This window comes from Heptranchias perlo, chromosome 12 (assembly GCF_035084215.1).
Source record: "Heptranchias perlo isolate sHepPer1 chromosome 12, sHepPer1.hap1, whole genome shotgun sequence".
NCBI classification, from domain to species: Eukaryota; Metazoa; Chordata; class Chondrichthyes; order Hexanchiformes; family Hexanchidae; genus Heptranchias; species Heptranchias perlo.
Window position 1 is genome coordinate 5,911,111 of NC_090336.1, and position 23,086 is coordinate 5,934,196.

The 23,086-nt window shown below is 45.8% G+C and overlaps 1 long non-coding RNA gene across 1 annotated transcript; it reads right to left on the bottom strand.

Moving 5' to 3' along the window:
• Nucleotides 1-9,465: 9,465 nt before the first annotated feature.
• Nucleotides 9,466-12,408, bottom strand: LOC137327660 (uncharacterized). The gene is made up of 3 exons (XR_010964499.1): nucleotides 12,345-12,408; nucleotides 12,134-12,249; nucleotides 9,466-9,762 (listed from the first exon to the last, which is right to left on the bottom strand). It is a non-coding gene; the product is annotated as an uncharacterized lncRNA (long non-coding RNA).
• Between the last annotated feature and the right edge of the window lie 10,678 nt (nucleotides 12,409-23,086).

Genomic DNA, 23,086 nt, shown 5'->3' on the forward strand with positions numbered 1-23,086 from the left:
AACGTACCATTCTCTAGCTACTCCTAGGTAAATGACTATCTGAAGATACAGGGTTAGGTCAATGGTCTTGCTTGCTTCTTGGGATTGAAATGACTTACTACCTCCTTATGCTACTGGCTCAGAGACATGGTGATATACTCACTGCTTAACACTGCACGCTCTCAGTGATGTTTCCTACCAGACATCTAATGTACAAGTCTGTGCAGGCCTAAGAGCCAGCTATCCTATTGCTGTGCTCCTTCATGCATGCCCTTGCCATGCCCAAATCCTCAAAGCTCTCACTGATCTGGTAAATTGCATTTTAGGGCGCTTTCTAAAACCCTCATTCATGGTTGCTGGGATTCTGTCTCCAACCATGTTGAAGCTGGCTTTTATTGTGTCATGGAGGGAGGATATCACCAGTGGGAGTGCTGTTGAGAGGAGTTCCTACTGTGCCGTCTCTCTGTTCCACTGTGGTTTCCACAGCAGCTGACTGGTAATCAATGACAGATTGCTGGGCAGACAAGTGCTCCATCAAAGCACCAACCATATTGCCAATATTTGCAGACATCTGAATGGCAGAAGGCACCATGTTATCCACATTTTCCAGTATGTGGCACAAGGTTGCATCAACTTGCATAAAATGTTTACACAGCATCCTTCTTTTGAAAGTCAGCTCTGCAATTCCAGAGGAGATACAGCATGTCAGTATCCATACCAGGCCTTTGCCAAGTGCAAACCCCCTCTTCTCTGCTCACCACTTAGTTGCTTGCTCACCCATGCAACCTTGTGGTCTCTCTTCATACTCACTAACTTCCTCTGGGGTACAAATGTCTGAACTAACATATCATAGTTGTATCATAGTATGGAACAGTACAGAAAGAGGCTATTCAGCCCATTGTGCCTGTGCTGGCTCTTTGAAAGAGCTGTCCAATTAGTCCCATTCCGCTGCTCTTTCCCCATAGCCCTGTAAATTTTTTCCCTTCAAGTATTTATCCAATTCCCTTTTGAAAGTTACGACTGAATCTGCTTCCACCACCCTTTCAGGCAGTGCATTCCAGATCATAACAACTCGCTACATAAAAAAATGGTTCTTTTGTCAATCACCTTAAATCTGTGTCCTCTAGTTACCGGCCCTTCTGCAACGGGAAACAGTTTCTCCTTATTCACTCTATCAAAACCATTCATGATTTTGAACACCTCAATCAAATCTCCTCATAACCTTCTCTGCTATAAGGAGAACAGCCCCAGCTTCTCCAGTCTATCCACATAACTGAAGTCCCTCATCCCTGGTACCATTCCAGTAAATCTCTTCTGCACCCTCTCTAAGGCCTTGACATTCTTCCTAAAGTGCGGTGCCCAGAATTGAACACAATACCCCTGCTGAGGCCTAACAAATGTATTATAACGATTTAGCATAATTTCCTTGCTTTTGTATGTCTCTATTAATAAAGCCAAGGATCCTATCTGCATTTTTAACAGCCTTGTCAAATTATCCTGCCACCTTCAAGAATTTGTGTACATACACCCCCAGATCTCTCTGTTTCTGCACTCCTTTTAAAATTGTACCATTTAGTTTATATTGCCTCTCCTCACTCTTCCTATCAAAATGTACCACTTCACACTTCTCTGCGTTAAATTTGATCTGCCATGTGTCTGTCCATTTCACCAGAGGACAATATGAGTTTGATATGGAACCAAAGTTGTCTGATGGCAGTTCTGCCTGTCAGTGCCTGCAATGTGGTTCTGAGGAATCAGCCTGATGGTTGGAGTATTCAGGCTATTGGTTGAAGGGAGCAACCTATTTACTGAAGGGTGCAGCCTTGTCTAGTGTCTTTCTGTGAAGAGAACAGATTGCATATTGTTAGTATTATGTTCAGTACAAAGGTGTAGCATTGTGTTCTATGTGGATTTTCAATCACTGTGTGCCCTCAAATGATTTTTCACTGAATTTGGGTTCTTAATCCAGCAGAATAGTAGCTGTTATTTGGATGTTGACTAACTGGTAGAATTTACGTTGCATGCCGTTCTGATATTTAGATTTATAGAGTCATAGAGTCATAGAGTTATACAGCACGGATAGAGGCCCTTCGGCCCATCGTGTCCGCGCCGGCCATCAGCCCTGTCTACTCTAATCCCATATTCCAGCATTTGGTCCGTAGCCTTGTATGCTATGGCATTTCAAGTGCTCATCCAAATGCTTCTTGAATGTTGTGAGGGTTCCTGCCTCCACAACCCTTTCAGGCAGTGAGTTCCAGACTCCAACCACCCTCTGGGTGAAAAAGTTCTTTCTCAAATCCCCTCTAAACCTCCCGCCTTTTACCTTGAATCTATGTCCCCTTGTTATAGAACCCTCAACGAAGGGAAAAAGCTCCTTAGTATCCATCCTATCTGTGCCCCTCATAATTTTGTACACCTCAATCATGTCCCCCCTCAGCCTCCTCTGCTCCAAGGAAAACAAACCCAATCTTCCCAGTCTCTCTTCATAGCTGAAGCGCTCCAGCCCTGGTAACATCCTGGTGAATCTCCTCTGCACCCTCTCCAAAGCGATCACATCCTTCCTGTAGTGTGGCGACCAGAACTGCACACAGTACTCCAGCTGTGGCCTAACCAGTGTTTTATACAGTTCCATCATAACCTCCTTGCTCTTATATTCTATGCCTCGGCTAATAAAGGCAAGTATCCCATATGCCTTCTTTACCACCTTATCTACCTGTTCCGCCGCCTTCAGGGATCTGTGAACTTGCACACCAAGATCCCTCTGACCCTCTGTCTTGCCTAGGGTCCTCCCATTCATTGTGTATTCCCTTGCCTTGTTAGTCCCTCCAAAGTGCATCACCTCACACTTTTCCGGGTTAAATTCCATTTGCCACTGTTCTGCCCATCTGACCAACCCATCTATATCGTCCTGCAGACTGAGGCTATCCTCCTCGCTATTTACCACCCTACCAATTTTTGTATCATCAGCGAACTTACTGATCATACCTTTTACATTCATATCCAAGTCATTAATGTAGACCACAAACAGCAAGGGAACCAGCACCGATCCCTGTGGTACCCCACTGGCCACAGGCTTCCAGTCACAAAAACAACCTTCGACCATCACCCTCTGCCTTCTGCCACTAAGCCAGTTTTGTATCCAAAGTGCCAAGGCACCCTGGATTCCATGGGCTCGTACCTTCTTGACCAGTCTCCTGTGGGGGACTTTATCGAAGGCCTTACTGAAATCCATGTATACCACATCCACTGCGTTACCCTTATCCACACGCCTAGTCACCCCCTCAAAAAATTCAATCAAATTAGTCAGACATGATCTTCCCTTGACAAAGCCATGTTGACTATCCCTGATTAATCCTTGCTTCTCCAAGTGGAGACTAATTTTGTCCTTCAGAATTTTTTCCAATAATTTTCCTACCACTGATGTTAGGCTCACTGGCCTGTAGTTCCCCGGTTTTTCCCTACTCCCCTTCTTGAATAATGGTATTACATTAGCGGTTCTCCAGTCCTCTGGCACATCCCCTGTGGCCAGAGAGGTTCTGAATATATGTGTCAGAGCCCCCGCAATCTCCTCCTTTGCCTCACACAGTAGCCTGGGATACATTTCGTCCGGGCCTGGGGATTTATCCATTTTTAGGCCTGCTAAAACCGCCAATACCTCCTCCCGCTCGATGTTAATATGTTCGAGTATATCACAGTCCCCCTGCCGTATTTCTATGTCTACATCGTCCTTCTCCATAGTGAAAACAGATGCAAAAAATTCATTTAGAACCCCTCCTACATCTGCCGGCTCCATACACAGATTGCCATTTTTGTCCCTAATGGGCCCTATTTTTTCCCTAGTCATCCTCTTACCCTTAATATACTTATAAAACATCTTAGGATTTTCCTTTATTTTGCTCGCCAGTGTTATTTCATGGCCCCTCCTTGATCTCCTAATTTCTTTTTTAAGTATCCCCCTGCACTTTTTGTACTCCTCTAGGGCTTCCTCCGTCTTTAGCCTTTTGTATCTGCCAAAAGCCCTCCTTTTTTTCCTAATCCATTCTCGTATATCCCCTGACATCCAAGGTTCCCTGGAGTTCTTGGAACCACCCTTGACCTTTACGGGAACATGTTGCCATTGTATGGTCTCAATCTCCCTTCTGAAAGACTCCCATTGCTCCGATGCGGATTTTCCTACAAGCAGCTGATCCCAGTCCATTTTGGCCAGATCCTGCCTTATCCTATTAAAATCGGCCTTCCCCCAATTTAGAACCTTTATTTCCGGCCCCTCCCTGTCCTTTTCCATGACCACCTTAAATCTCACCAAATTATGGTCACTGTCACCAAAGTGCTCACCTACTAGCACTTCTTCCACTTGGCCGGCCATATTCCCTAGAATTAGGTCCAGTACCGCCCCCTCTCTTGTAGGACTTTCTACATGCTGGCTCAAAAAGCTCTCCTAGATGCACGTTAAGAATTTTGTACCCTCTAAGCCTTTTACACTCTGAGTATCCCAGTTAATATTGGGGAAGTTGAAATCCCCCACTATTATTACCCTATTATTTGCACAATTTTCTGAGATTTGCCTACATATCTGTTCCTCTATCTCCCCCTGACTGTTTGGGGGCCTATAGTACACTCCCATCAAAGTGCTTGCCCCCTTTTTGTTTTTAAGCTCCACCCATATGGCCTCATTAGAGGAACCTGCTAATATATCATCCCTCCTTATGGCAGTAATTGATTCTTTAATTAATATTGCAACCCCCCCTCCTCTTATACCTCCCCCTCTGTCTCGCCTGAAGATTCTGTACCCCGGAATATTGAGCTGCCAGTCTTGCCCCTCCCTCAACCATGTCTCTGTGACAGCAACAATATCATACTCCCATGTGTTTATCAACACCTTCAGTTCATCCACCTTATTCGCAAGACTCCTTGCATTAAAATAGATGCCATCCAGCCTTGCCCTCACATATTTGCCCTGTCTTCCAAGCTGACTTGTTTTTTTCTCTATATTTGGCTGCACATCACCCCCTATTGTAGCTCCACTCTGTATCCCATCCCCCTGCCAAGTTAGTTTAAACCCCCCCCAACAGTGCTAGCAAACCTCCCCGCAAGGATATTTGTCCCGCTCTGGTTCAGATGCAACCCGTCCGACTTGTACAAGTCCCACCTTCCCCAGAAGCAGGCCCAGTGACCCAGGAAACTGAAACCCTCCCTCCTGCACCAACTCTTTAGCCACGCATTCATCTGTTCTATCCTCCTATTTCTATACTCACTAGCCCGTGGCACTGGGAGTAATCCAGAGATTACAACCTTTGAGGTCCTGCTCTTTAATCTGCTACCTAGCTCCCTAAATTCTTGATGCAGGACCTCATCTCCCTTCCTACCTATGTCGTTGGTCCCAATGTGGACCACGACCTCTGCCTGCTCACCCTCCCCCTTGAGAATGCCCTGTAGCCGCTCAGTGACATCCATGACCCTGGCACCAGGGAGGCAACAAACTATCCTGGAGTCACGTTTACGGCCACAGAAACGCCTGTCTGTTCCCCTTACGATAGAATCCCCTACCACTATAGCTCTTCCACTCTTTTTCCTCCCAGCCTGTGCAGCAGAGCTACCCCTGGTGCCAGGAAGTTGGCTGCTGCTGCCTTCCCCTGATAAGTCATCCCCCTCAACAATATCCAAAGCGGTATATTTGTTTGAGAGGGGGACGGCCACAGGGGACCCCTGCACTGCCTGCCTGCTCTTCTTACTCTGCCTGGTGGTCACCCAATTACTTCCTGCCTGTACAACCTTTACCTGCGGTGTGACCATCTCACTAAACGTGCTATCCACGACGTTCTCAGCATCGCGAATGCTCCTTAATGAATCCATCCGCAGCTCCAGTGCCGCAATGCAGTTTGTCAATAGCTGCAGCTGGATGCATTTCCCGCACACATGGTCGTCAGGGACACCGGAAGGGTCCCTGATTTCCCACATAGAGGGAGATCAGCAGAAGACAGATTGCCAGCAATTTTTCAAGATTATAGGGGTATTTTAACCCCCTTACTTACCATTTTGTGAGTCCCTGGTGGCGGTCTGACCCCCCATGAATTTTCACTCCTGCCCTCCAGCATTGATGTTATTTCTGCTGGCTTCCGGTGGGAGTCAGTGTCGGGGCATTCAAATGAGACTCAGGAATTAAAATCTCCCGGGCCTCACGCTCTGGGTGGCTGGAAGGATCACCACCTACTTCGGCCCCGCAAACACAATTCCCGTTCTGGGTTAAAATTGGAGCTATATGTAAAAAGATGCATCTTATGTGCAGGTGTTGGGAAATTGACGAGGTGATGTAAATAGATCACATTTTAAAAACTTGTAAGGGTAGATGTTCTGATCAGTTATGCCTAATGAACAGGCATAAGTAATCACAAATAGGACAGTGATCCATTAGCACCCCAACAAGTTTTTAGGTCAGGTCTTGTACTGGCATCAGAAGCGCCCACCTGTTTGTAACTAATTATATTAAGATTATAATGTCATGCCTGCACCTGCACACATTTTCATCCCTAGTTTTAGTCACATAGCCCAGCTAAACCGCAGCATGGAGCACGCCATTGACATGTTGAAGGCATGCTTCAGGTGCCTGGATCAATCTGAGAGTGCTCGGCAACATAGTCTGACTAGGGTCTGAAAGATTATGGATGTCTGCTGCAAGCTGACAACTTTGCCTTACAAAGCAGAATCCTCAAGGAGAGCCAAGAGGCAAAGGCTCCCATGATCAGCAAGGGGATGAACAAGAGGAAGAGTAGCAGCAGCAGCCTGAAGATGATAACATCCCGGCTGTGGCGCTGAAGACTTGTGCTCCAGAACTAGCTGCGCCTCTAGCCAAACTGTTCCAGTACAGCTACAATGCTGGCATCTACCCGACAATGTGGAAAATTGCCCAGGTATGTCCTGTCCACAAAAAGCAGGACAAATCCAATCCGGCCAATTACCGCCCCATCAGTCTACTCTCAATCATCAGCAAAGTGATGGAAGGTGTCGTCGACAGTGATATCAAGCGGCACTTACTCACCAATAGCCTGCTCACCGATGCTCAGTTTGGGTTCCGCCAGGACCACTTGGCTCCAGACCTCATTACAGCCTTGGTCCAAACATGGACAAAAGAGCTGAATTCCAGAGGTGAGGTGAGAGTGACTGCCCTTGACATCAAGGCAGCATTTGACCGAGTGTGGCACCAAGGAGCCCTAGTAAAATTGAAGTCAATGGGAATCAGGGGGAAAACTCCTCAGTGGCTGGAGTCATACCTAGCGCAAAGGAAGATTTGTAAACAATTTTACGACACCAAGTTATAGTCCAACGATTTTATTTTTAATCCCACAAGCTTTCGGGGGCTTTCCCCTTCCTCAGGCGGTTTGGAAATGACAATTTCAAATCCTTCGCATTTTAAGATCACAAAACAAAGCCTGGTGATTACTGCCCGTTGCCAAGGCAATCACAGTGATCAGACAGAAAGGTGTCATCTAAAAGGCCAGTGAATATACAACCCCCCCAAAAAAAAAAGAGAGAGAGACAGAACGAAGACAGTCAATGACCCGTTATATTAAAAACAGATAACATTTGTTCGCTGGTGGGGTTACGTGTAGTGTGACATGAACCCAAGATCCCGGTTGAGGCCGTCCTCATCGGTGCGGAACTTGGCTATTAATTTCTGCTCGACGATTTTGCGTTGTCGTGTGTCTCGAAGGCCGCCTTGGAGTATGCTTACCCGAAGGTCGGTGGATGAATGTCCATGACTGCTGAAGTGTTCCCCGACAGGGAGAGAACCCTCCTGTTTGGCGATTGTTGCGCGGTGTCCGTTCATCCGTTGTCGCAGCGTCTGCATGGTCTCGCCAATGTACCATGCTCTGGGGCATCCTTTCCTGCAACGTATGAGGTAGACAACGTTGGCCGAGTCACAGGAGTATGAACCGTGCACCTGGTGGGTGGTGTCCTCTCGTGTGATGGTGGTATCTGTGTCGATGATCTGGCATGTCTTGCAGAGGTTACCGTGGCAGGGTTGTGTGGTGTCGTGGACGCTGTTCTCCTGAAGGCTGGGTAATTTGCTGCGAACGATGGTTTGTTTGAGGTTGGGTGGCTGTTTAAAGACGAGTAGTGGAGGTGTGGGGATGGCCATAGCGAGGTGTTCGTCATCATTGATGACATGTTGAAGGCTGCGGAGAACATGGCGTAATTTCTCCGCTCCGGGGAAGTACTGGACGACGAAGGGTACTCTGTTGGTTGCGTCCCGTGTTAGTCTTCTGAGGAGGTCTACGTGATTTTTCGCTGTGGCCCGTCGGAACTGTCGATCGATGAATCGAGCATCATATCCCGTTCTTACTAGGGCGTCTTTCAGCGTCTGTAGGTGTCCATCGCGTTCCTCCTCGTCTGAGCAGACCCTGTGTATTCGCAGGGCCTGTCCATAGGGGATGGCCTCTTTGACGTGGTTAGGGTGGAAGCTGGAAAAGTGGAGCATCGTGAGGTTGTCCGTGGGCTTGCGGTAGAGTGAGGTGCTGAGGTGCCCGTCTTTGATGGAGATTCGTGTGTCCAAGAAAGAAACTGATTCTGAGGAGTAGTCCATGGTGAGCTTGATGGTGGGATGGAACTTGTTGATGTTATCGTGTAGTCTCTTTAGTGATTCCTCACCGTGGGTCCATAGAAAGAAAATGTCGTCGATGTATCTGGTGTATAGTGTTGGTTGGAGGTCCTGTGCAGTGAAGAAGTCCTGCTCGAACTTGTGCATGAAAATGGTGGCGTATTGGGGTGCGAATTTGGTCCCCATGGCTGTTCCGTGTGTTTGGGTAAAGAACTGGTTATCGAAGGTGAAGACATTGTGATCCAGGATGAAGCGGATGAGTTGTAGGATGGCGTCTGGAGATTGGCTGTTGTTGGTGTTGAGTATTGATGCTGTCGCAGCGATGCTGTCATCATGGGGGATACTGGTGTATAGTGCCGAGACGTCCATCGTGGTGAGAAGTGTTCCTGGTTCAACAGGTCCGTGGGTACTGAGTTTTTGTAGAAAGTCTGTAGTGTCGCGACAGAAGCTGGGGGTTCCCTGCACGATGGGTTTCAGGATGCCCTCGATGTATCCAGAGAGGTTCGCACACAGGGTTCCATTGCCTGATACGATAGGACGTCCGGGTGTGTTGGCTTTGTGTATCTTTGGGAGGCAGTAGAAGTCTCCCACGCGGGGAGTACGTGGGATGAGAGTGCATAGGATGTTTTGAAGGTCTGGATCGAAGGTCTTGATCAGTTTGTTGAGCTGATGGGTGTGTTCTTTGGTCGGGTCTGCGGGTAACCGTCTGTAGTGTTCCTGGTTGTCCAGTTGTCGGTATGCTTCTTTGCAATAGTCCGTTCTGTTCTGTATGACGATGGCTCCTCCTTTGTCCGCTGGTTTGATGACGATGTTGCGGTTGGTCTTGAGAGCTTTGATGGCGTTGCGTTGTGCTCGGGTGACATTCTGGACTGTCTTCCGAGTGCGGCTGATGAATCTGGCATAGACGCATTTCCTGACAGCTTGAGCATACATGTCAAGCTGAGGGCAGCGACCCTCTGGAGGAGTCCAGTGAGACTCTTTCCTCTTCGGTTGCTGTATCGCGGATCCCTCTGTCTGCTTAAATAACCCAGAAGCTTAAATAATCCAGCCAATGTCAACACTATGGCTACAAGAGCGGATAAGAGGCTGGGTACTCTGTGATGGGTGGCTCACCTCTTGACCTCTCAATAACTCTCCACATCGTGTAAGGTTCAAGTCAGGAGTGTGCTGGAACACTCACCACTTGCCTGGAAGGATACAGTCAGAACAGCATTCAAGAAGCTTAACACCATCCAGGACAAAACTGTCCACTTGATCAGCATGCCTGCCACTGAACTCAGTAACCACCCTCTTCACCAATGGGGCACTGTGGTTGCAGTATGTACTATCTAGAGGATGCACTGCAGCAACTCGCCCCTTAGCCCAAAGACTTCTACCACCAAAAAAGGCAACAGCACCAACACCATGGAAACATCATCACCTACAAGGCCCCTCCAAGTCAAACACCATCCTAACTTAGACATATACCATTGTTTCTTCATTGTCGATAGGTCAAAATCCTGGAATTCCGTAGCTAACATCATTGTGCGAGCACCTTCACCACAAGGACTGCAATGGTTAAAGCACAACCACCTTCTCGGAAGAATTAAGAATGGCCAAGAAATGCAGCCATGCCAGCGTTACCCACATCCTGAGAGCAAATAATAAGACAAACACCTAGGTTTTTCAACCTGAATAAGAGGCATCTGAGCCAATCTTATAGACGTATACAAGATACTTAAGGGTATGAAAAAGATAAATCCAGGATATTTCTTTAAAGTAAACTGAAACAGTAGGATAAAGGGACACAAGTTTAAACTAGTAAAAGGCAAACATACGACAAATATCAGAAAATTCTTTTTCACACAAAGAGTGAGCAACACAGTGAATGGACTCTCAGATAGAATAGTGGAGGCAAAAAGCTAGGAATCATTTAAGAAACATTTGGATGCTGCAGTGGGGGAATTTTAGAGCATTCTGGATGGATAAATTAAGATGGGTGAAATGACTTCCTCTTCTGCAATCATCTTATGAATGTTACTGATATCTAAAGTATTTTTATAGAGCATCATCCTTTGTGTTTCCTCTTAACTGGAACATGCCCATTTGTGGTAATTCCATTTGGAGAATATTAGGAAAGAGGAAAGAAGAATTTACTCCATAGGTAGTAGTTACATGGTTGTTGAACTCAAAAGTTAAGTTTTCTCACTGTATCCTGTGTCTCCTTTTCCTCTCCACAGTAGTTTTTTACTTCCATGGCATTACTAGATTGGAAACTTTCAGCTTTTAAGTGGAATTGTTTCAGTTTTCACCATTTACAAGGCACAAGTCAGGAGTGTGATGGAATATTCTCCACTTGCCTGGATGAGTGCAGCTCCAACAACACTCAAAAACTCAACACTATCCAGGACAAAGCAGACCGCTTGATTGGCACCCCATCCACCACCCTAAACATTCACTCCCTTCGCCACTGGTGCACTGTGGCTGCAGTGTGTAGCATCTACAGGATGCACTGCAGCAACTCGCCAAGGCTTCTTCGACAGCACCTCCCAAACCCGTGACGTCTACCACCCAGAAGGACAAGGGCAGCCGGCACATGGGAACAACACCACCTGCACGTTCCCCTCCAAGTCACACACCATCCCGACTTGGAAATATATCGCCGTTCCTTCATCGTCGCTGGGTCAAAATCCTGGAACTCCCTACCTAACAGCACTGTGGGAGAACCTTCACCACACGGACTGCAGCGGTTCAAGAAGGCGACTCACCACCACCTTCTCAAGGGCAATTAGGGATGGGCAATAAATGCTGGCCTTGCCAACAACGCCCACATCACATGAACGAATAAAAAAAAAAGTCCAGTCATGTGGGACTCTTATTCTACGGGTTTATGCTGTGTTTAATATATTAATTTAGAAGCTGGTTAAAATAAGTCCTCTGCATCAACACATTGCACTTGCATTTATTTCTAATATATGAATGAAAAAGGTTTACAGCACATGCAGCAATGCAGAAGAAAGTCCTTAAGTATTACTATATGATGCCTCTACAAATCCCAGTATGAGTAGAATCATCTTATATTGCAAATTCTTTCAGATAGAAGTTGAAGTATTGACTTAGATCTGTCAATACTAATGAAGCTTGGTCTGTATGTGACTTACGGCAGAAGAAACAGCATTACTCAAATTAATTTGATCCACCTCCTAAAACTTTGCTCAATTGGTGTTTTTAGTTGACTTGCAGTAATGTGGTAGCACTATGTCAAAGCTGTGACAGAATTTAGAAATTGGCATTACTACCACCCCCAGGTACCCTTAATGTCTGGACTGCCATTTTTCCATATCAGAAAGTTATAAGAATTACAGATACTTGAAAAGTAGGCTCCCACCTGTTTTGAATTTGGAAACTCTCAAGAAAATGGATATTATTTTATAATTTCCCGTAAGTTTTGAGTCAGCATGGAATGGTCTTTTAGTTGTAACATTTAATTTAACTTCTTTGGTTTCGTAAATAACAATCAGAAGTCTTTATTATTAATTCATAAGAAAGTATAATTGTTTTTGTATGGTACTTTCATACCTTAAATGCTCTTGGTAATAGCAGGACCCACACACATTCTGTCCTTGGATAATTGCTTTGCCAAGCTCGAAAATCAATATCTCCGCTTTTATGTGTCTTCATATAACCACATCTAACTAGAAAGTAAAATAAATGGAATATTAAGCAGCATGCTTAAAACTATATAGCTAGTCAACTAAATATATAATTTACAATTTGAAGAGAGTATTACCAAATCGATAATTAGCACTGAAACCAATTGCTTGTATTTTCCGGGTACTGAAAAATTCAACTAATAATGAAATTCCAGATGATATCACTGCTGGATTCTCTGCACCACAAGTTGGTCCATCAAGTATCGGAGAAAGTAAATTGTCACCATCATAAATTATTAAACGATCACCATAGCACTTTAAAAAGTGTTGTACTTGAAATTTAGTAAATTGCAAGTAAATCTGTAAAAAAAATTGAAATTACAATCAAATCAGACAGATTATCCAGAAAGCCATGATTCAGATGATTTAGTACAGAACCTTAAAACAATGTGCAATATGAAATAAGAACAACCTTTTATTACAGAAGAAATGCTGGGATAACTTTATCATTGGAAGATAAGGTTGAGCCTTCAATAGTCTGAAGACAAAATCTAATTTGAAATTCAGGTTTGCTCAGGTGGTTTGGCTCTTCAACTTACATTATTCTCTCCATTTGCCTGGATGAGTGCAGCTGCAACAACACTCCAGAAGCTCGACACCATCCAGGACAAAGCAGTCCGCTTGATCGGCAGCCCATCGATCACCTTAAACATCCACTCCCTCCACCACCGGCACTGCAGTGTGTACTATCCACAGGATGCACTGCAGCAACTTGCCAAGGCTTCTTCGACAGCACCTCCCAAACCCACCACCTCCACCACCTAGAAGGACAAGGGCAGCAGGCACATGGATACACCACCACCTGCACGTTCCCCTCCAAATTACAAACATCCCGACTTGGACATATATCGCCGTTCCTTCATCATCGCTGGATCAAAATTCTGGAATTCCCAACCTAACAGCACTGTGGAAGCACCTTCACTACACGGACTTTTTTTTTATTCGTTCATGGGATGTGGGCGTCGCTGGCAAGGCCAGCATTTATTGCCCATCTCTAATTGCCGTTGAGAAGTTGGTGGTGAGCCACTGCCTTGAACCGCTGCAATCCGTGTGGTGAAGGTTCTCCAACAGTGCTGTTAGGTAGGGAGTTCCAGGATTTTGACCCAGTGATGATGAAGGAACGGCGATATATTTCCAAGTCGGGATGGTGTGTGACTTGGAGGGGAACGTGCAGGTGGTGTTATTCCCATGTGCCTGCTGCTCTTTTCTTTCCAAGTGGTAGAGGTCGCGGATTTGGGAGGTGCTGTCGAAGAAGCCTTGGCGAGTTGCTGCAGCGCATCCTGTGGATGGTGCACACTGCGGCCACTGTGTGCCGGTGATGACGGGAGTGAATGTTAAGGGTGGTGGATGGGGAACCAATCGGATGGTGTCGAGCTTCTTGAGTGTTGTTGGAGCTGCACTCATCCAGGCAAATGGAAAGTATTCCATCACACTCCTGACTTGTGTCTTGTAGATGGTGGAAGGGCTGTGAGAGTCAGGAGATGAGTCACTCGCCGCAGAATACCCAGCCTCTGACCTGCTCTTGTAGCCACAGTATTTATGTGGCTGGTCCAGTTAAGTTTCTGGTCAATGTTTCCCATTGACTTCAATTTTACTAGGGCTCCTTGGTGCCACACTCGGTCAACGGCAGTCACTCTCACCTCACCTCTGGAATTCAGCTCTTTTGTCCATGTTTGGACCAAGGCTGTATTGAGGTCTGGAGCTGAGTGGTCCTGACAGAACCCAAACTGAGCATCGGTGAGCAGGTTATTGGTGAGTAAGTGCCGCTTGATAGCACCGTCGATGACACCTTCCATCACTTTGCTGATGATTGAGAGTGACTGATGGGGTGGTAATTGGCCGGATTGGATTTGTCCTGCTTTTTGTGGACAGGACATACCTGGGCAATTTTCCACATTATCGGGTAGATGCCAGTGTTGTAGCTATACTGGAACAGTTTGGTTGGAGACACGGCTAGTTCTGGAGCACAAGCCTTCAGCACTACAGCCAGGGCCAGGATGTTATCGGGGCCCATAGCCTTTGTTGTATCCAGTGCACTCAGCCATTTGTTGATATCACGTGGAGTGAATCAAATTGGCTGAAGATTGGCTTCTGAGATGGTGGGGATTTCGGGAGGAGGCCGAGATGGATCATCACTCAGCACTTCTGGCTGAAGATGGTTGCAAATGCTTCAGCCTTGTCTTTTGCACTCACGTGCTGGACTCTGCCATCATTGAGGATGGGGATGTTCACGGAGCTTCCTCCTCCCGTTAGTTGTTTAATTGTCCACCACCATTCACAACTGGATGTGGCAGGGCTGCAGAGCTTTGATCTGATCTGTTGGTTGTGGGATCACTTAGTCCTGACAAAGCATGTTGCTTCCGCTGTTTAGCATGCATGTAGTCCTGTGTTGTAGCTTCACCAGGTTGGTACCTCATTTTTAGGTACGCCTGGTGCTGCTCCTGGCATGCTCTTCTACACTCCTCATTGAACCAGGGTTGATCCCCTGGCTTGTTGGTAATGGTAGAGTGAGGAATATGCCCGGCCATGAGGTTACAGATTGTGCTGGAATACAATTCTGCTGCTGCTGATGGTCCACAGCGCCTCATGGATGCTCAGTTTTGAGCTGCTAGATCTGTTCTGAATCTACCCCAGTTAGCACGGTGGGGTAGTGCCACACAATACGTTGGATGGTGTCCTCAGTGTGAAGATGGGAATTCTTCTCCATAAGGACTGTACGGTAGTCACTCCTACCAATACTGTCATGGACAGATGCATCTGCGACAGGTAGATTGGTGAGGATGAGGTCAAGTAGGTTTTTCCCTCGTGTTGTTTCGCTCACCACCTGCCGCAGGCCCAGTCTGGCAGCTACGTCCTTCAGGATTCAGCCAGCTCGGTCAGTAGTGGTGCTACTGAGCCACTCTTGGTGATGGACATTGAAGTCCCCCACCCAGAGTACATTCTGTCCCCTTGCTACCCTCAGTGCTTCCTCCAAGTGGTACTCAACATGGAGGAGGACTGATTCATCAGCTGGAGGTTTCCTTGGCCATGTTTGACCTGATGCCATGAGATTTCATGGGGTTCGGAGTCAACATTGAGGACTCCCAGGGCCACTCCCTCCTGACTGTATATCACTGTACCGCCACCTCTGGTAGGTCTGTCCTGCCGGTGGGACTGGACATACCCAGGGATGGTGATGGAAGAGTCTGGGACATTGGCTGAAAGGTATGATTCTGTGAGTATGGCTATGTCAGGCAGTTGCTTGACTAGTCTGTGGGACAGCTCTCCCAATTTTGGCACAAGTCCCCAGATGTTAGTGAGGAGGACTTTGCAGGGTCGACTGGGCTTGGTTTGCGTTTGTCGTGTCTGGTGCCTAATTGTCCAATACCAGGTGGTCCGTCTGGTTTTATTTGTGTTATGACTTTTTGTAGCGAGGTTGTGCAACTGAGTGGCTTGCTAGGCCATTTCAGAGGGCGATTAAGAATCAACCACATTGCTGTGGGTCTGGACTCATACATAGGTCAGATCGGGTAAGGATGGCAGGTTGCCTTCCCTAAAGGACTACAGCGGTTCAAGAAGGCGGCTCACTACCACCTTCTCAAGGGCTACTAGGGATGGGCAATAAATGCTGGCCTTGCCAGCGATGCCCACATTCCAAGAACAAATTTTAAAAAAATCATCTTTGGCCAGTTGCTTTCAATGATGTGAGACCACATGATCTCAGAGGCTCAAGATCATTGTATTGCATTAAGTATTTGATCATTTTTATCTGCACTTATTCCTTATAACCTACAATCTCGTTTGTAATTAGCTCATTTTTGAAAATTAAGAAACAGAGAATTAATTCTTTTTTGATGTCCACTACTTTGGGATATGTTTTTATCTAACCTCTAGTCTCACTTGAAGCTTATTAATTTTGTACTCACGTCATCCAGTTCTGCTCTCACAGCCCAAGTTAAATAGCCTGCTCATATCTACATTAACTATACCAATTGCTGTGTAATTACTTGGATCATGTCTCTTAATTTTTGTTTCTCCAATGAAAATGAGTTCAGTTCTGTGAGTCTGTCTTCATAACTTAGAGTTCGAACGAGGTTATGAGAACGTCAGCCCATTATCAAAGGAACAAATTTCCTTTCAGTGCATTCACACATTTTTGCATTGATGTGAAGTGGTTTCAGCTTTGCACAAACACTAAACTGGCAGATGTGAATGTATCAAAGTCTGATTCTGAAGCGAAGTGGAATGAGACTACCTACACCAGGGAGACCCCACTTCATTATGGTGCTAGGTCAGGCCCAGACACTGGTTTCAGGTTGCATTTCCACAATGGGAGAGGATTTCTGAGACATGCATTAACGTCAGTACCTCACATGCAGCCAATATGGATCGGAAATAATTCAAACTGGAGAGGTGTGAGGTAATGCATTTGGGGAGGGCAAACAAGGCAAGGGAATGCACAAAAAATGGGAGGATACCGAGAGGTGTAGAGGAACAAAGGGACCTTGGAGTGCATGTCCACAGATCCCTGAAGGTAGCAGTACAGGTAGATAAGGTAGTTAAAAAGGCAGAGGGGATACTTTCCTTTATTAGCCGAGGCATAGCATGTAACAGCAGGGAGATTATGCTAGAACTGTATAAAACACTGCCCCTGATTTTCCAATCTGCGTTGACTGCATTTGAGGCCTTAGAAGCAGGGGTCACAAAAAATTTGTTATTATAAGTGGATCATCGGTACAAAGCAAAACTGTTTCACACCAACACTACAGTTGTAATGTGAATGCTATCCTTAACCTATACTGCAACGCTATCAAAAATTAAATTTGAATAGATTTTAAGTATTTTTATCAAATCTGCTTGTTTTGATACCTAAATTATCAATAATTAGAGGCAAATGAAACAACATAACAAGCCCTCACAGATACAATGGGGAAACAAATCAGCAGCCATACTTATACAGATAAATATCCTTCAGAAAATAATTTAATATACTACAGTCTTGAGGAAAACACGAACCACCGAGAAACATATAACAAATCTGCAGATGATGGTGGGAATTACGGTTTGTGAATCCCAGTGTTTCTTCAAAGAATATAGTTACAGATCACAGAATCATAGAAATTTACGGCACAGAAGGAGGCCATGGTGTCTGTGCCGGCCGAAAAAGAGCTATCCAGCCTAATCCCACTTTCCAGCTCTTGGTCCGTAACCTTGTAGGTGCACATCCAAGTACTTTTTAAATGTGATGAGGGTTTTTGCCTCTACCACCTTTTCAGGCAGTGAGTACCAGACCCCCACCACCCTCTGGGTGAAAAAGTTTCCCCTCAGCCCCCCTTCTAATCCTTCTACCAATCATTTTAAATCTATGCCCCCTGGTTATTGACCTCTCTGCTAAGGGAAATAGGTCCTCCCTATCCACTCTACCTAGGCCCCTCATAATTTTATACACCTCAATTAAATCTCCCCACAGCCTCCTCTGATCCAAAGAAAACAACCCCAGCCTATCCAATCTTTCCTCATAGCTAAAATTCTCCAGTCCTGGCAACATCCTCGTAAATCCCATCTGCACCCTCTCTAGTGTAATCACATCTTTTCTGTAATGTGGTGACCAGAACTGTATCCAGTACTCAAGCTGTAGTCTGACTAGTGTTTTACACAGTTCTAACATAACCTCCCTGCTCTTATATTCCATGCCTCAGCTAATAAAGTATCCCCTATGCCATCTCAACCACCTTATCTTCCTGTTCTGCTACCTTCAGGGATTTGTGGACATGCATTCCAAGGTCCCTCACTTCCTCTACACCTCTCAGTATCCTCCCACTTATTGTATACTGCCCTGCCTTGTTTGCTCTCCCCAAATGCATTACCTCACACTTCTCCGATTTGAATTCCATTTGCCGCTTTTCTGCCCACCTGACCAGTCCAGTGATATCTTCCTGCAGTCTATAGCTTTCCTCCTCACTATCAACCACGTGGCCAATTTTTGTATCATCTGCAATCTTCTTAATTATGCCCCCTACATTTAAGTCTAAATCATTGATATATACCACAAACGAACCTAACACTGAGCCCTGCAGAACCCCAATGGAAATAGCCTCCTAGTCACAAAAGCACCTGTCGATCATTACCCTTTGCTTCATGCCACTGAGCCAATTTTGGATCCAACTTGCCATTTACCCTTGGATCCCCATGGGCTTTTACTTTCCTGACCAGTCTGCCATGTGGGACATTGACAAAAGCCTTGCTAAAATCCATGTAGACTACATCAAACGTGCTACCCTCATCGACCCTCCTTGTTACCTCCTCAAAAAATTCAATCAAGTTAGTGAGGCACGACCTTCCGTTAAAAAATCTATGCTGACTGTCCTTGATTAATCTGAGCCTTTCTAAATGACGATTAATACTGTCCCTCAGAATTGTTTCCAATAATTTGCCCACCACCGAGGTTAGACTGACTGGCCTGTAATTACTCGGTCTATCCCTTTCTCCCTTTTTAAACAACAGTACAACGTTCGCAGTCCTCCAATCCTCCGGCACCATGTCTGTATCCAGTGAGGATTGGAAAATGATGGTCAGAGCCTCTGCATTTCCTCCCTTGCTTCTTTTAACAGCCTGGGATACATTTCATCCGAACTTGGTGATTTATCTACTTTCAAAGATGCCAATCCCCTTAATACTTCTTCTCTCACTATGTTTATCCCATCCAATATTTCACACTCCTCCTCCTTAACTACAATGTCTGCATCGTTCCCCTCTTTTTGAAGACAGACCCAAAGTATTCATTAAGAACCATACCCACATCTTCCGCCTCCACACACAGGTTACCTTTTTGGTCTCTAATAGGCCCTACTCTTTTCTTAGTTCTTGCTCTTTACGTATTTATAAAACATCTTTGGGTTTTCCTTTATTTTACTTGCCAATATTTTTTCATGCCCTCTCTTTGCTTTCCTAATTTCCTTTTTAATTTCACCCTTGCACTTTCTATACTCCTCTAGGCTTTCTACAGTACTGAGCTCTTGGTATCTGACATAAGCTTCCCTTTTTTGTCTTATCCTACCCTGTATGCTCCTTGACATCCAGGGGGCTCTAGATTTGGGAGTCCCACCCTTTTTCTTTGTGGGAACATATTTGCTCTAAATCCTCATTATCTCCTCATTGAATGCCTTCCACTGCTCTGATACTGATTTACCTTCAAGTAGCTGTTTCCAGTCCACTTTTGCCAAATCATATCTTAGCTTAGTAAAATTGGCCTTTCCCCAGTTGAGAACTTTTATTCCTGTTCTACCCTTGTCCTTTTCCATAACTACGCTATTCTAACTGAATTATGATCACTACCAGCAAAATGCTCTCCCACTGATACTCCTTCCACCTGCCCAGCTTCATTCCCTAAAACTAAGTCCAGAACAGGATGGGATGATGCAAAGGTTAATCCATTATTCTAACTGCTCATTCTGTGACCTGGATTCAAATTCAATCTGATTGATAAAATTAAAGTCTCTTGTTTCTGCCTAGGTAGGAGTCTAGCTTGAAATGGATTAGGTAGTCTCAACCTAGGTCCTGTACCTCATGCCCACAACATAAAAAGCCTCATTCAACACAATGGGGAATGTTTTCAAGTTTTGCTTGTTGGATCCATTATAACCCTATTTTTCCAGTTTATTAATGTTAACATTCTTAAAACGTGAAATGCTACATGTGTTTTGTTGGGAGCAATCTTTCATAATTTTTGCATTGCTATTGGTGCTGGAAATTTAGTCAATTCTGATCAACCTGGTTTTATCCCTTTCAAGTGACTTAACAGCCACTTAACTGGACTATGTCGGACCAGGAGTAGGCCATTCAGCCGCTTGAGCCTGTTCCACCATTCAATTAGATCATGGCTGATCTGTACCTCAACTCTACCCGCTTTTGTTCCATATCCCGATACTCTTACCTAACAAAATCTATCGATCTCAGTCTTGAAAATTTCAATTGACCCAGCATCCTCTGCCTCTTGGGGGAGAGCGTTCCAAATTTCCACGACCCTTTGTGTTTCCTGATTTCACTCCTAAATGGCATATTGATTATGTCCCCTTGTTCTAGATTCCCCCACCAGAGGAAATAGTTTCTCTGTATCTACCCCATTGAATTCCTTTATCATTTTAAACCATGCACCACATAGTAAAGTTAACCCAGCTGCTAGCCATTAGTGCAATTTTTGTGCTGCAGCTGCGATTTTAACTCTGGGTGGAAATCGGGCAGGTGGGGGCTGAGGTGGATGGCAAACTGTCTTGACCTCAGCCATTGCCCGCTTGAAATTGGTGGGAAGTGGAAGCTTGACGGTGGGTGGGAGAGAAACATCAGATGGCAGGAGGTTGCTGCCTTGGACCGAAGGAATGGTCTCCAGCACTCAGGTAAGCCGCGGAGAGGGGGTTTCAGGAGGGCCTCGTAATCGGGGGTGGGGGGGTGGGGAGCTTGGGGCAGGGAAGGCTTAAACTTTCCTTTTAGGGCCTGGAGAGGCATATTTCTGCTCTTCCTTGCCCCATGAGGAAAGTAAAAATAAGTTAAAAAGCTTACTTTTTTGGGCCTCTTCCTGACTCTTCTTCCTGCTTGGTGAATCATTTCCCCAGTCAGGCCCATGGTTAAAGTAGCAGTTAGGCCCCGATGTCGTCGTCGTATCTCTACCGATTTCCCCCAAAATCTGCATATTTAAAAAAGGACTCTGCCTATTTCTGGCATATGTCCTTATCACCTGTTCAGAAGAGCTTGTTAAAATCGTAGCCTATGGGATCAGTGCAGGACATCGACGGGTGACTCCCACAGGAGATTTTAAATGTCCACCTTCCTGGTTTCCGCCGGGAGGGCTGGTTTAAAATCACCCTAAAATGGCTCAGTTGCATTTTTGGAAAGCTTGTTTCAGAGAAGGGGTTGGGAGGTGAATTTTAACCCCCAAGAACGGGTGGGTTGGGGTTGGGTGGGAAGAAAAAGTTGTAGAAATTCGAAGCGCGACCGCAACCTGGCTCCAATGCGCACACTTCCGGGTTTAACGGAGGTGAGTTTGGATGTGTGTGAGTAACCTACTCTCTAAGTGCGTCCATCATTAGGACAGGCGGGTTGGTAATTATCACAGCCATTTAGATGATTAGCAGATGAATAATGAGGCAATTTTAAACTGAATTCCAAAGGGATTTGAATTTAACGTCTCCAGCATGGGTTTCCCAGGCTCAGGAAATTCGCCAGTGAAATGGAGGCGAGATTGAACTGCAGTTCATGGGGTTCTTTAAAGTTATGATTGCCCGCTGTGAATAAAAGCTCAGTGCATACAACTGGTGTCTCAGTTACCTCTGGCAAACGTTTGGCAGAGAGTTCTTTTTCAGGAGTTTGAAGGTTTTCAAACGGACAAGATCAGGATGGGGGGTGCCATGGATGTTTTCGATAGGACATCGGATGAGGAAGACAATCACAATCCAAGGCAGCGGCGTTGTGCTGTGGTGGGATCTGCAGCTGCACGTGAGAGAGGTGCACAAGAGAGAGGTGCACAACACAGATCTGGAGAACAGCAGAGAGGAGAACAATAGAGGGGCCAAGGTCACAAGGCACTACCCACACGAGAGGGTCTACAGACAGAGGCTGAGCTTTCTTGACCTATCTGAAGAGCAATGCCAATGCAGGCTCAGATTCATCTGGCAGGTGGTCGCAAATATCTGCAGCCTCCTTCAAGAAGAGCTGCTCCTTGTTGGATGCATTGCCTGTTGTTGTCAAAGTCACCACTGCGCTCAATTTATTTGTCTCTGGCTCCTTCCAGTGCACCATCAGAGACATCTCCAGAGTCTCTCCAGTCGGCTGCACGTAAATATATGAGGCAGGTAATGGTTGGGTTGTTTGCCAGGGTGTCGACTTACGTCAACTTCCCCCATGACAACAATAGCCAGAATGAGCAGGCAGTCAGATTTGCGACTTTGGCTGGCATCTCACAGGTACAGGATGCCATCGACTGCACACATGTGTCAATCCAAGGGCCATCAGATGAACCAGGATTGTTTATCAACTGCGAGGGATTTCACTCCATCAATGCACAGCTGGTGTGCGACCACAAGAAGAGGTTCATGCAGGTCTTTGCCAGATTCCCTGGGAGCTGTCATGATGCTTTTATACTGCGGCAGTCCAACATTCCAGACCTCTTCCTACCAGGAGAAAGACTGGTTTGAAGGAGATAAGGGATACCCCCTTCAAACTTGGCTCATGACACCTGTGAGGAACCCCACCCATGAGGCACAAGGGCGATACAACGAGAGCCACATGACCACCAGGGGTGTCATTGAGAAAGCCATAGGCATGTTGAAAATAAGCTTCAAGTGCCGAGATAGGTCTGGAGGTGCCCTTCAGTATTCACCAACAAGGGTGTCCAGAATGATAGTGATGTGCTGCACCCTGCACAACATTGTGCAGCAGAGAGGATTAGAGGTGGAGGACAACCAAGGCGGTCATCAATCATCTTTTGATGATGAGAACATTGAGGAAGAGGAGGACAACGAGCAATATGAAGATGGGGCACCCATCGCCAGACCAGCCGCATACACTGCTGCCCGAGATGCCAGGGATGCCCTCATATTTCAAAAGTTCGCTTAGTTAGCTAGACTGGGAAAAATAAAAATTGAAATACTTCGGCCAGCTCCCATCACCACCACCAACCCCCATCCTTTGCACAAAACAGTCCTTCAACTAAGGAAACACCCATTGCACATCCACCACTGGGTCCCATCATGTATTGCTATTCAACATGAAGCAAATGAAAGGGTGAGTTGGCACTCGGGATTCAATAATGGGCTAGACATGGAAGTGGTACTAATCAATAAATTTT